This window comes from Capsicum annuum, chromosome 7 (assembly GCF_002878395.1).
Source record: "Capsicum annuum cultivar UCD-10X-F1 chromosome 7, UCD10Xv1.1, whole genome shotgun sequence".
NCBI classification, from domain to species: domain Eukaryota; kingdom Viridiplantae; phylum Streptophyta; class Magnoliopsida; order Solanales; family Solanaceae; genus Capsicum; species Capsicum annuum.
The window spans coordinates 168,337,508-168,352,158 of NC_061117.1; positions in this window are offsets into that span (position 1 = coordinate 168,337,508).

A 14,651-nucleotide genomic window follows, 5' to 3' on the forward strand; every position below is an offset into this window, starting at 1 on the left:
TATTTTAAATTGGTTGCTAAAGTATCATGCTAGTTCATAGGTTAGCTTTGGATCACTTGCGGTTTCAAGCACTATGTTATGACTAGGGGGTAGTCTCGGGTTATGACAAACATCTATCCCCAATGACCCAAATGGAATCATACTGATTTTGAGACCATGGAACACCCGTAATGAAATCCATATCAATCATATCCCACTTATACATAAGAAACTCTATCTATTGGGACATGCCACTAGGCCTCAAATGTTTAACCTTAACTTGCTGACACACCATACACTTAGCAACAAAATTTTCCATATCCCTGTTTATATTGCTCAACCAATAGATTTCCTTCAATTCATGATATATTTTAGTTAAACCTGGATGAAATGTATATCTAGACTCATGCTTCGGTCAAAATCCTTTCCCGCAATCCATCAATCTCGTAAGCCATAACCTTTTCCTGACCCACATCCTCCTTAATTTGCATAATTATGGGATCTAAGGCCTGTTTATCCTTCACCTCAGCACAACGAGATGATTTAACCACTTCTTAAACAATCACGCCACCATTCTTATAGTCCAAAATACAAAGTCCTAAATTAGCCAATCTGTGAATATCATTCACAACCCTCTTTTCTCATCCACAACGTAGGATAGGCTCTCCATAGATAACTTGCTAAGAGTATCAGTAATAAAATTAGCTTTACCTAGATTATATGGAAGGCTTATGTCGTAATCCTTAAGTAGCTCGAGCCACTGCCTCTACCAGAGATTCAATTCTTTATGCATAAACACATATTGTAAGCTTTTACGGTATGAATAAATATCCACATACACCCCATATAGGTAATGGTGCCAAACCTTCAGTGCAAAAATCATAGCCGCTAACTCTAGATCGTGAGTCGGGTGATTCCTCTCTTGAACCTTAATTCTCCTGGAAGTATAGGCTACAACCTTACCATACTACATCAACACACTACCTAATCCCATATGAGATGCATCATAGTACACAACAAACCCCTTAGTACCCTCAAGTAGGGTCAAAATTGGCACAGAAGTCAACTTATCCTTCAACTTCTCAAAACTACCTTCACAAGCATCGAACCAAAAAAACATAATATTTTTCTAAGTCAACCTTGTCAGTGGAGCAGTAATAGATGAGAAACTCTTCATAAACCTCCTATAATACCCAGCCAAGGCCAAGAAGCTCCTAATGTTGGTTGGAGTCATGGGCCTAGGCCACTTCTTAATTGCCTCAACGTTTTGTAGATCCACCTTGATCCCTTCACTAGAAACAACATGCCCAAGAAAGGTCACATCACTTAGCCGAAATTCACACTTAAAAATTTTTGCATACAATTCTGGTCCTTAAGAGTCCACAACACAATTCAAAGGTGATTGGCATGATCCTCCCTACTTTTTGAGTACAGCAAGATGTCATTAATGAAGACTATAAAAACAAATCTAAAAATTGCCTAAAAAATAATTCATAAGATCTATGAAAGTAGCTAGAGTTTTAGTCAACCCAAACAACATAACCAAAAACTCATAATGGTTGTACCAGGTTTGAAAAGTAGTCTTGGGTATATCAACCCCCCAATCTTTTACTAATGATAACCCAAACAAAGACAAATCTTAAAGAAATACTTAGCACCCTGAACATGATCGAAAAGATCATCAATCTTAGAAAGAGGATACTTATTCATCACTGTAACCTTATTCAACTGATGATAATCTATACATATCTGAAGATACCCATCTTTCTTCCACACAAAATTTACATGAGTACCCCATGGAGAAACACTGGGATGAATGAATCCTTTATCAATAAGATCTTTCAATTTCTCCTTAAGTTTCTTTAGTTTAGTCGGAGCCATCCTATAGGGAGGAATGAAAATAGGATGGGTATACGGTAGAAGATCAATCCTAAAGTCTATCTTCCTATCTGGAGGAATTCTAGGAAGATTATTGAGAAAACTTCAGGAAATTCATCAACCACAGGGATAGATTGCAAAGAGGCACTCTTAGAATTAGAATCTTTAATCCAAACTAGATGGTACAGACACCCTTTGGAAATCATTTTTTGAGCTTTAAGATAGGAAATAAACCTCCTCTTAGGTACTAAAGAACTTTTCTCCCATTCAATCACTTGTCCATTAGGAAAATAGAAACTGACCTTTTGGGTCCTACAATCCAGCGAAGCATAGCACGAATAAAGCTAATGCATCCTCAAGATTACATCAAAATCCACCATATCAAGTTCTATCAAATCCATTAATATCTCCCTATGATAAATAGACACCTCACAACTGCTAAAGATTTTTCTAGCAACAATAGTATCACCCGCTGGAGTAGACATAAAAAAAGGAGTCAAAAATATTTTCAAGATAAAAACCAAAGTGTAGAGCCACATAAGGAGTCACATAAGATAGTGTATAACCCAGATCAAGAAAGCAATAAACATCACAAAAGAAGAGTTGCAACATACATTAACAACGTATGGGGATGCCTTAAATTCTTGATGAGTAGCAAGAGCATAAAGACTATTCCAGCCAGTATCGGTACCTAAAGTTGTGCCCTTATATGTAGGAGCTGAAAAAGTAGCAATTGAGACCTTATTAGCCTCGGTGGAAACTTTAGCCAAAGGACAATCTCATTACATATGACCAAGCTGACCATAACTATAGCACTAATTTCTTCCCTCCTCATAATATCCACGGTAAAGCTATCCACAAAAATGGCAAGAAGGATAGGTGGGGTTGACTGAGCTTCACTACCCTGAGATTAGGCTCCCTGTGTCTTAGCACCACTGCTAGCCTAAAAATAACGATCACCCGAAGGCTTAGGATAAAGAGCACTAGCTATAGAATAAGAATTTTCCCAATTATTTTTCTTAGTCTACTGCCTACCATCTCTCTTACTGTTCTACTGATTTGTACCTACTCTAAATACCAAAACTTTTTGTTATGCCTTCCCCCCATCTCTGTCCGCTTATTTTTCTTATCCTCTATCGGTTGCTATAAACCACTATCCTGGATATGTCTGTATCATTATTCAATATTACAGCCTTATATTCTAACACCAAATTATGGGACAACCCATAAGCAAATATCCTCATTTTGAACCTCATGTTAGACACCAACTCTGGAGCATTATGGGATAACTACTGGAATTTCAGGGCATACTCCTTAACACTCATCTTACCCTACTTTAAGTTCACAAACTCCTAAGACTTATCTTCTCTCAACTCTTGGGGAAAGAAGTGATTAATAAAAGCACCTTAAAAGTCATCACACACAGCCGATTTGACATAATCACTTCCTACTTCTTATACCACTGATAAGCTATATCTTTCAACTGATAAGCAGTAAATTCCATACCCTCTGAATAAGAAGAATCCATCACCCTAAAGATTTTATCCATCTCATTAATAAATCCTTAAGGACCCTTCTCAACCTTAGAGCCTATAAAGATTGAGGGATTCAACTTCATAAACTAGCCAACCTAAGTGACCTCAAATGAACTAGCAACAAGACTAACATGATCAGGTTGATGAGATTGTGATCCCACCTATTGAGCAAGCATATGTATAGACTAATGGAACTCCACATTAGAGATATCTCCCTGAGGTAACTGAGCATAATTGTCACTATCTCGAGAAGACCAAGGAGGACTAATAGGTACTGATGGAACTCAATATTGAGCAGTACCGTCAAGAACAAGGACTCTAGATCGGGCTTGCATCTCATAAATAAGGTGAATTCCATCCACATTATCCTCATGTGGAACAGAGTTTCTACGGCCGTCAGATCTTCAAAGAGGCAGGATATGAAATACGAGTAAGCCAGGAGTTAGAAAAGTTTCAAAGAAACTAGACTCTATAGCCCAAAATAGAAGACAAAAAAGGGAAACATTCTTAAATGCCTCGTAGCCTTCCCCATAAAAGGGAAATTACTCGACATGGCTTTGTGGACACCCAACAACCCTAAAACTTCCTCTGATACCAACCTTGTCATATTCCAAGCCCGAGCTTGGCCGTGAAGGGTATCTCAAGCCGACCATAGGTCAAAGACCACCCCCTTAGCCTTACCTCAAGAGAACATTAATAACCAACAACGAAAGACAACCAAAATATATAATAAAGATAAATAAGTCTAATCAAGCTCTAAGAGTCAAAATACACATTCATCCCATATTTGTCTACAAAAGCCTCTAAAACTAGAAATAGCAACTAAGTCAGAACATCCCCTAGACTATGACCAAAAGAATCCAAAATAAAATACTAAACAATATTGAAAATAATAAAGAAAGTGATGAAATGATAGGGCCTTCCAAAAGATTGAGGCTTACCACATCACAACAAATCTATAAGAATACTGAATCACCTAACGTTGAACAGAAGCAATAGAAAACCCTTCAAAACCTATATCATGAAATGATGTAGCGTCCAGGGATGGTCAATGGAGTGAGCACTAGCATGTAACTTAAGGATAGGGGTAATATAATGCAATTACCAAAATCCAATCAAAACCATATGCACCACATTAATATACATATATATGAAAATACGATGTCGGGATAGGTACAAGGGTCATGAACATGAGAGTTTAAAGATTTAACCTGAATTGTATAGCTCGATCCGTCCTAAAGAAACCCATTGGCTATATGGGTTAAGCTCCCCTATTGGAAGGGCCCTAGTACGTGTTAGCCATATGAACTGAGAAAAAACTGAGGAAAGGATAAGGACATCAATGCTATAGCCCTTAAAAGATATAAAAATAATGTGTACACCAAGCACACGGTTACATAGACCACCAATGCTGAAAATATGGTTTCCTGTGTTGATCTCCTCGGGACTTACACCTTTATAGTAAGCTACATAATTTCCTTTAATCCCAAATTAAAACAATTTTCACATAACTAATCATTAAGCCAGGAGTCATTCCTTAAGTCATTCACCACTTGGTATCGTCATACCAATATGCTTGCCAGCTAATATAATTATGCCAAACCAATCTATATAACCAAATTGACTCCCAAGTTCCATTTAAAATCCAATCCATGGCCACCAAGGCCATTCCAAAATGATATCCATTTATTGATCCTTTAATGCAATGCAATGGGTTCAAAAAAAAGTTAAACCATGAAATTATCCACATCCAAACATAATTTTACAAAGTGGGTTGAGGTTAATGTAATTACCAAGCCAAAATTTTATCAATTTGGGGAAAACCATGTCCCTCATTTCAACCATTAAAACAATGCACCAATTCAGTCCTCATAACCAAAATTTAAAGCATGAATAAGCAATTTAAAACATGGGAAATCAATTCAAGTAAATCAAGTCAAAATTTCCCATACTAATTTCAAACCTACAATTTAAATCACAAAAATATCCAATCAATTTAGGATATAATATAAAATTACAAGTTATGGTTGAGCAACATGCATGAGACACACAAGAATTGAAGAAAATTCAATGTTTGGTGCGCGGAGTAGTGATTTCTTAAAAAACATTGAGCTTTCTTGGGTTTTGAGTTAGGGAGGAAAAAGAATGATTTTGTTCTTTGAAAACTGATAAAAAGGGGTCACTTTTATGTTTATAAGTCATATAAGGGGTAAAAAGGCCAAATACTCCTCAACTCAAGTGAATAAAACAAAAACTGCATGAATTTAACATAGTGGTGTGGCATGTCGTTATCGCGGAGGGTAGCCTCCATGTCACGCTCTTATCGCGGAGGCTAACCTTTGTGGCATGCCAATATCGAGGACCCTCACTGCCTTAGGGTCTAGAAACAACCTCGAACCCCTTCAAAAAATTCTAATACTTTCCCAAAACACCCTTTTAACATCCCTAACATAATTCTAGAAAAAAATTGACATTGTGCAGCGGGAGGGTCAAAACTAAAATAGTTGAAATTTTGTGGGGTCTTATAAGTACCCACCCAAATCAAGGTTGATTCATTGTGTCCTCTCTATATGGGAGGGTAGTGCACAGTCCATAGCCAGCTTTAGGGGGGTGCGATGAAAGGCAGCTCCAAATAGGTGGAAATTCACTTTATTTTTACTCCTAACTTCTCGTACATTTGATCCTTGTTTCCCCACTTATCATTACTTGTTTGAAAGCTTCAATTAGCTTTGAAAACAACAACACTGGTCTCCTAAGACATTATATAACAAGCATTAGTTCATACAATACAATAGATCTCATCAAAGTACACTAGACCAAGCATAGCTCAAGTTAGGACTACTAGTTTTCTCGTCTAAACTCTATTTGATCATTTGATTCTTAACTTGTTGCAAAAGCACCTTAAATACTCTAAACACTTCATGTAACATATAAATACACAATTTCACCTTTATAAATGTGCATATATAATGACCCTTAGGAATATAAATATTCTTAAGATCACACACTAGGCCTAATAAAACCCTTACTAGAACATCCTAAAGTTGAGAATTTAGTTCCTTAAGCTCGTCACGATCCATGCGATAAGTTTTCATAGAAATAGGTTGGGTACTCATCTCAATATCAATAATAAATCAATATCACACTTAGGAGGAAGGCCATGTATATTGATAGGAAAAACATTTGAAAAATCACTAACTATAGGAACAGAATTTAGCAAAGAACTCTTTGTACTAACATCACAAATGTAAGAAAGATAAGACTTGTAACCCCTCAATATGGGTATCCTATCCCAAACATCAATAATACCCATTGGCATGGCTAATAGATCTTTGCCACATAACTAGGTTATAGAAGGCATAGCTAAGGTAATAGTCTTGGCAAAATAATCTAAGACCGCATAATAAGAGGATAACCAGTCCATGCCTAGAATCATATCAAACTACACCATATTTAACACAATAAGATCAGCCTAAGTGTCAAACTCTCAAAAAATCAAAATACATGATCTATAAACCCGATCCACTACTAAAGAATCACCTACAGGAGTAGACACACATAATAGCACAAATAAAGAATCTTAAGACAACTCTAATTGTGACGTATAATAAGTAGACATATAAGAAAAGTTGATCTCAGATCAAATAATGCTAAATTAGGTTGATGGTACACTGAGATCGTACCTGTAATAATAACATCTCGAAGACTCTGCCTCTGGTCTACTAGGTACAACATATAAATGACCTCACCTGCCATCAAGTTGGGCGCCTAATCAATCACCTATCCTACCTACCTGAGAACCACTATGAGAACACCTAGGGACTACCCTGTCAACCCTGTATACCAATTCTAGCTAGGGGATGCACTGCCTTAATCGACAAAATAATTTCCATTACAACTACAACTACCTTGAGCCAGGGACACTCTTTAGAGAAATGGCTGGAGTCTCCACACTTGTAACAGGCCCTAGGCAGGCACTATATCGAGAAGATCCGGCTGACCCAAAATAACTACATTGACTAGAATACCTAAAATATGCTTCTCTCAAAGGCTGACCACTACTCTGGCCAGGACGATTACTGTAGCTGGGGCTGACACCATTAGTAAGTTAAAGAGCAGCATAAATAGGCCTACTAGTTTGACTAATACTGATAAGACTAGCATAGAGGGTACCTACCCTGAGAACCGCTACCTCATAACCATGAGCCACTTTGGCTCCTACTGAAACTACCTAGGCAACATGTCCTCTTATCACTTTACCCTTGGGCCTCGCAGTATATTCCTCCATGATCTGGATATGATCAGAAACCTCAACAAAATACCTACCAGAGGCAACCAAACTCTGTTTATCCATGGAAAGTAAAAGTCTCAATCCCCGAACAAAACACCAAATTCGCTCATACTGTATTGGCAATATAGATGTAGCCTTCCTAGCCAACTCATGAAATAGAGCCTCATAATCCAAGATGATCATAGAACACTACTCCAATCTCAAAAACTGATCTATTTGACACTCTCTAAGGCTATGATATACTTCTCCCAAAAAACCATAAAGAACTGAGTTGATGTCAATACGGGAGATCCAGATGACTTGGAACCAAGTTAGCCACTCCATTAATGTCAAGCTTCAAAATCTAACTAAAAAGTAGTGTAGTCAACACTACCAGTCTTAACTAGGCCCAAATTATAGAGCCTATCCTTGCAAGCAACCAAGAATACATATGCATCCTCGCTCGGTGCCCCAACAAACCTAGGTGAAGTCAATATAAAAAATATACCCAATATTTTTTTCTCATCAATAGACATAGCAGGTTGGTCAACTACCAACTGAGCAACTATCGGCGTCGGAGGGATCTCAACTATAAGAGCCACAGCTATAGGCTATGTACCTTCCTCGGTACTACTCTAATATGTAGACTGGGCACCATTAGACGGTGCACCACTAACCAAACCTAATATCTAAACTAAATCATCTCTGAGCAGCGATGAAGAAATAAACCCCAGTAGAGCGTGGCTTGCCTTCTTGCCTATCATTGGCTGGGGTAGAGGAATCTCTAATGCGGGATTAGGTAGGGTATGTTACCTATCTTGATCTCTAGATAGGGATGCAACTCTTAAATGTACATGACTTCTAGTTCATCCGTATCCTCTAGTAGGATCCCTAGTTGCAGACTTGGGGTCCTCGTATCTAATAACAGTAGCTCATGTACTAGCCATCTGTGAAAAAGTAAAACCAAATAAATCATAGAAACCAACGTATACTCTTAGTTTATGAGAGATCATATTGGATTATTTATCTAGAGCTAGAATAACTGGGCCCTCATAAGCCTAGAAGACAAAAATAAAAGTAAATAATCCAATACGAGCTCCCATAATCTCGGTGAATGCAATCAAGAAGAAGTAATAATAATAAATGTTTCAACCTTTCCAATCTCAATACCATAACCATAGATCTTTCATACGATAAAGACCAAACTTGAACTAGTTCAGTAACCATAAAAAATGACCACTCAAAGACAAATTTGAACCAAAAGTAGTGTCTTATAAGCCAGAAATGAATCAAAAATAATATAATTATAGATGTCAAGCTTAAATCAAAAATAATATAATTGTAGATGTCAGACTTGAATCAATCTTAGTATTATAATTTGCCAGATTCGAACCGGCCTTATCATCTCTCAAACACAAGTCTAAAAATAGCCATAATATTCCTAAAGCCTCCTTAGGCTCAAGAATGTAGCTAAGGTAACACATAAAAGCCTATTGAGTCTACAAGAAGCTAATAGGAATCCTGAACTAAGGTGGATCGAAGGGTCCCACATCAAACCCCAAAATTCCATTCTAAAGAAAAATTTATCCCTAAGTAGACTAAGGTTTCAAATCCCACTATAAGGTGCAATCTATGCCTCGTTGCATTCTAAGATAGGACGAGTAGTTAACTCAACTATACCTAATTACAGTCCTTTAATTGACTAAGTAATCTAATTCACACTAAATATACCTCCAAGTCATAATTCCCAACCCAAAACTAGCACAATGTTATATTGATACTATAATTAAGCTCAACCTGAGAAAGGTGTTCCTAGACTATCTGGATGCCCGAAGAAAGCCCGATAAAACCCGCTAAATTGTCAATTTCCCCTTTTTTAGAAGTTTTTATACAATGCCATGCTATCAAAATAGTAATCTATGCATTAATATGAGAAAAATAGTATGCATATTGGATTTTTATGCTTTAGATCCAAAATAAAGTCAAAATACCATGTGGGACCCACTTGCAAAATTTGTAATTTTGAAACCATCAACACGTCCCTCTATGCTCAAGGATCATTTACCCTCAAGTATGGGAAAATTTTGAGCTTATACAATACCAATATCAACTCATCAAGAATCTAGGGATTTATGACTAAATTGGAGAACTAAACCAAGAATTAGATGAAAACTTACGAGGTTTAATATGAGGAAATGATTATTTTGAGCACAATAACATCCCACAATTACCTAAAGATTAGTCTCCCAAATTCCCACACCCTCTAGGGCTTTTTGTCTCTTGAGACTTATGAGAAATTGGAGAAAATTGGGTAAAAGGCTGAATTTAATGCCCTTATAGATGCGCTTAAGCGGTCATCGCTAAGGTAATACCCAGCCTGGGTCACAATTAGCTAAAGAGGACAAGGTGCCGCTATGCAATAACCACTTTAGCGATAAGGGTCCCACAATAACATATTCTATACCAGTCACAGCCGCTAAAGCGACCACTTGGCTGCTAAGGCGACCAAAGGTCCACTTTAGTGGATGCATCAATCGAATTATGCAATAGCTAGACATAGAATTTTTCAAGTTTCTACCGACCTCTCGAGATTCATTCAAAATCCATGAATGCAAATTAATTGCTACCTTATAAAATTCAATATTTTAGACTCAATGGCTCTATCAAAATTTCCATATGGGGTTGTTTCAATGAGATGTGGGCCCCACACCTAAGGGTCACTTTTATCAAATTCTTACTGATAGCCTAGAATGCATCCAGAAGCCTTGGGACCTAAACCAAAGGTTTTCTTAGCCTAAAACCAATGTTTTGGAGCTAATGGAACTATCAAAATTGGCATACGAGGTCCTTAAGCTAAAATTTACACTTGATACCCAATCCTTACCAGCAAAGACTTTGAAATAAAGAATTGGCTTTGAAAACCAAATGAACTGCTCGAAAACAAAAATGTCAGTTCCTGCAAGTCACAAATGACTTAAGGTAACTATAGGAAAGCTCTAAATAGTAAACATGTATTGAAATACAGAAAATAACCTAGAGGGTCATTACATTTGGGGTTGTTGTTGGACCCAAATAGATTATATGGACATAGGTATGAATGGACTTATATTCATATGTAAAACTTATTTTTTTATAATTTAGGAGGGAGTATATATTGTCTCAAAATGAAGACACTTTGGTGGTGATTTGTGGTGTAATTGTTTGACTTTGAGATAGGTTATGGCTTACTTCTCATCAAATTAATTAGCTTAGGCACTGACTTATCCTGTAAAGTGGGCTATTGCATTGATAATATGATGTCTAAATTAGGACATACACTAATAAGTGACTTGAGACTTAGATTTTCTGACTTGTATGTCGTACTTTTGGAAATCTTATGCATCATTCACTGCATGAAATGTTAAATGCCATAATAGGAATGATATAGAAAGTGACCTATGGGTGAGGTTTGAAATCTTAATTTATATTAAGGCTTATAGATGTGCTTATGCTTATGAGTTGAGTATTGCCCTAAATATATCTAATGTAACTAAATTCATTTTATTATTTTGGTCATACATATTCATTCATTTCATGGATCATGGGATTGCACTATTGGAAACACTGATTTTGAAAGGAAATAAACTAACTTTTATTGATTTAATCAAGTAAGATGCCAAATGGATTTATCGAGGTAATATACCAAACAGGGTATATAGCTCTCACCGTCCTCTATAGGACCCACCTCAAAGTATGTCACTGTGGACTGGGTGCATATCAATAGGCATTTGCCTTTTCATTTCATTTCATAGTATAGCATCACATTGCATATTTTATTCATCATTATTATGTTGTGAAGTATACTTTGTATTATTGGTCTGTGGACCTTCATGTGTGTAAGGTTAGACATAATATGCTTTATTCGATATAGTATCTACTTGAGCTTAGTAAGTTATGATGCCTACTAAATACTAGTGGTTGTACTCACCTACATTTTTGCATCCTTCTGATGAGAATCTTAGTACGAGTTGCTAGTGCGGCCCTTAATCGTGTGAAGTTGTTGATTCAAAGTTGTAGTAAACTTTTATGCTTGGACATTGTCCCATTTTTCTCTATATTTTTTTCATGTCTTACTTACATCTTAGAAAGATATGTGTTACAGTTTTGACATTCTGTTTAGAGGTCTCTTTTGTACTCGTGATAATTGAGTCATGCGAATTTAATGTATGTTTACTTCCACCTGAGGATGTTTGGAGTTACTTCGAGTTATTCCTATTGATACTTTATGATTTCTCTTTATTTTAAGTTGATTTTGTTTGTTAAGTTTGGCTTACCTAGCATGATTTGGGTTAGGATCGGCGTCATCATTACTCTTGTTATTTTAGATTGTGACAGTAAGTCGCCCTTACTGGTAGTTTCATGGATTATAAGAGGGTCAACAAAAGAACTTTTAAGTATAGAGGAAATGAATTAAAAAAAGATCTAAGAAGCTTTCTTTTGTGTAAAGTAATAAAGGAGGCTTTGATAAAAGATTCTATTTTATCTCTATCATGTGTTACTAAGACATTTGTTGTTGAGTGAAAGTGGTTATGATATTGAAGGTTTTATTCATGAAGAAAGGACACCTTATTACTTTTATCAGCAAAACTATCTCACCTAGACATATAATATTATCTATATACTATTGTAAGATTACATGAATTAATGTCATTATCAGTGATGGAGTTGTAGTGTTCTTTCTTTTGGCAGGAATTATTTACTATAAAGGCTCCGATTGAACACTTCATCAACATACTACTGGAGTCTGATGGGCAAAGTGAAGTGTTGAATAAATATTTGGAAATTATTTTAAAGTGTGTTTGTAATGATAATGCTACCCAATTGATTTTCCTGCTTAGGCATGGTTAAGTATTGGTACAGTACCTCTTACCATTATGTCATCCAAACCACTCATATAAAGAACTATATGGCAGACTCTCTTTTCTAGTTGTCTTATCTACCAGGAGGATTAATTTAGTTGAGGTAAGTAATACATTGCTTAATAAAACAATAAAGTTGAAGTTACTTAGGTACCATTTGATGAGAGTATAACTGAGAATAAACATGTAAATTTTCATAAGAATGATAGGGTGTTTGATAGTGGAGATTAGGTCTATTTCAAAATACAACCTTACAAACGACACACTCTTTCAACTAAGACTTTTCACAAGTTAGCCTAATCAAATTTCTTCGAGAGTGTTTGGATTGGCTTATCTTAGGTGTTTTTGATTTTTAAGAACTTTTTAATTTTGTTGTTGTTTGGCAAAGGTATAAAATATTTTTGTACACTTTACTTTAGATTTAAAATTTGTTAAAAAAAAGTCAAAAGCTATTACTGACTTTTTACTTTTTAAATTTTAAGCTTATAAGTCACTTAAAAAATGTTAATTCAAACACCGCCTTACTATCCTATCATAGTTATTGTACAACCTCATTGCTCAAGTCCTATCACTATCATACAAAGGGGAATGATGAAATAAAAAAACAAAAAATTTACACAAATTTTAGTCAAATAGGAGAGGTCTCCCTCTGATAATATAACTAGGAAATTTTTTAATGTCTTGAAGAATATGTTTTCATATGTAATGCTCCACATTTTGGGCTAGAATAAAAACAATGATTTCGATGCGTTACTAATTCCAAAGCCATAAACTCCTATGCCAATACAGCATGTTAATTATTGTGTAGCATGTGAATCCGTTCAAGCTTGAATTTTGACCATAGAGGTCCTTCAACTCAAGGACGAGTCAAAAACATTTCGGTCAACTAAGTTTTAGTGGATGTTGTAAAGTGTGTCATTTTTCATTGACCATAATTCTCTGTATATGTTGAATTAGGAAGCCTACTATATGTCAAATGATAGGTATTCGAGTTAGCTTTCCAACTATACCAATTTGGCTAAAATTTGAGACCCAAGCTAGAAGTTATGGCCCTTCAAAGTGATAAGCGTCGTCTAACCAATCGCCCATGGCCACTGGAAAGCATAGGCGATAGCCTAGGTGGTGCCTATGTAAACATAGGCGATAGCCTAGGCGGCGCCTATGTGAACATAGGCAACGGGATGGGCGGCGCCTATGTAAGGAATTCTGGTAATTTAAACACTCCGTGTTGAGGACTAAGTGGTCCTTGACCACCCTTTCTTATCCCTAAAACACGAGATTTAGTTCCAACGACCCCAAAATACATATTATTTCATCAAAAGTGCTCAATATTCTCCTTAGGGTTAGTTCAAGATTTGACCGTAGATTTTCAAAGATAATTACATATTTGGACACAAGCTTCAAGAAACATCTATTATCCTTGGAAATAGAGGTACGTGGGGTTATCCAAAAATCTCATGGGTGTAGTTTTATGAACATGCATGCTTTTAAATGGGGGTTTTCAATCAAATGCTAATATCTTGCTTTCAATATGATTTCTGAGTTATTTTCTTCATGTCATGGAAATTGTTTGCCTATATAACTCAATGATTGAAACCATGAATATGTGATTTGAGATTTTCCATGGAAGTTTGATAAATATGAATGATGAATTTTTTTCAAATTCCCATACTAATGTTTCGATACTCCATATTGTATTGTTATCAATAAAAGAGAGCATGAATTTGAAATAAATATTGTTCACCACTTGTAAATGATGAAGCACCTTGGTTTTTACATGATTATGCATATGTGGATGTGATATTGATGACTTGCAAGTCGGGTATGAAGATACCCTTCAAAATACGATATGTGATTGAATAAATAAATGAAATTTGAATGCATTGATGATACATAAGAAAAGTGGATGCCCGAAGAAGGTGTTTGAGACACAAGGGATCATCGCTGGAATAACGTGTTTGCCGACACAGAATATTGGTACCAGGCTAAGCTATCTTGTGTACTTGACTATATGTTATTCCCAAATTGGGACTATAGGTAGGAGCCCGAGCCAAGTAATCTTGGGCACTACCATTGGGTCGAGACACCATG